This window comes from Solanum tuberosum, unplaced genomic scaffold, assembly GCF_000226075.1.
Source record: "Solanum tuberosum cultivar DM 1-3 516 R44 unplaced genomic scaffold, SolTub_3.0 scf00061, whole genome shotgun sequence".
Taxonomy (NCBI): Eukaryota; Viridiplantae; Streptophyta; class Magnoliopsida; order Solanales; family Solanaceae; genus Solanum; species Solanum tuberosum.
In genome coordinates this window covers 885,976-887,318 of record NW_006238993.1, presented here as the reverse complement: position 1 = coordinate 887,318, position 1,343 = coordinate 885,976, and positions in this window count along the sequence as shown.

Here is a 1,343-nt window from a genome sequence, read left to right as displayed (position 1 = left end):
AGGTGTGGCAAACAAGTATGAAGAGTAGGATGTTGATTTGATGAAGAGGTGAAGTACTTGAACAAACTTGGGCTTTTCACAATTATCATTCAGGAGACCAAGGTAATAACTCTAGAAATCAAGGTAAGAATTATCAGCGGGATCGTCAATATGACATACCAGGAAGCAAAGATCAAGGAAACTGGCAAAGCTAGAAGGAGTTCAAAAATGAGTGAAGTGGTGTGTATGTACCTCTGGGTAACAGAGATAGAAAACGTAGTGGGTGTAGCGGGTCTAGGATGGAAGACATGTTAGCAAAGGTTTTACAGAGAGTTGAATCTACATATTGGGAGTCAAAGAGTTGAAAAGTGATTTCTCTAACATGAGTCAACTTGTGGAGTCACACACTACTTCTTTAAGCAATTGGAAGATAAGATAGGGCAACTCTCTACCTCATTTAACTAAAGGAAAACTCGGACACTGCCTAGTGATACCATTCAAAACCCAAATAAATATAGGCACTGCATGGCTAGCACCACAATAAGTGGTAAATCACTACCGGAATCTACACCTGCAAGCATTGAGCATGAAAAAAGTGTAGATTGAGACGCTGAAAAGAGGTTAATGTAGAGGATCTAAAGTATCCAGAGGTATCTAGAAGGGTAGAGAGATCGACAGGAGTTGATCAAAGGGTAAGCAAAACTAAAGAATCTATGATAAAGGCATCACAACCTTTACAATTGATTCCCAGACCTCCTCCTCCATTCCCTCAAAGGTTCAAAAAAATTGAGGATGGAAAGTTCTTGAAATTTATATCCATGTTGCATCAGCTATCAGTCAATATTCCATTTGTACAAGCTTTGAAGAAAGTACAGGATTACTCTAAGTTCATGAAATACTTAGTGACAAAGAAGAGGGAGGCAAGTTTTTAACGTGCAAATAATGTTCACCATTCTAGTGATGTTGCTTCAATGTCCTTGGTGCAAAAAAGAGGACCGAAATGCGTTTACCATACCTTGCACAATTGGTGCATTAAAGTTTGCTATTGCTCTGTGTGACTTGGGAGCTAGTATTAGTCTCATGCCACTAGATATATACAAATGACTAGGGTTGGAGGCTCCAAAACTTGCTGCCGTGAGACTGATGATGGCTGATAGGTCAGTTAATAGGCCCTTCAGAATTCTCTATGATGTGTTAGTCACGGTAGAGAGTTTTATCTTTCTAGCTGACTTGTGATTCTAGACTAAGAGATGGACTTCGAAGTTCCAGTAATCTTGGAAAGGCCATTTTGGCCATAGGTATAGCATTGGTTGATGTAGAGAGAGGGGGGGGGGGGGCTGAGGTTTAGGCTGAAGGGTAAAGTG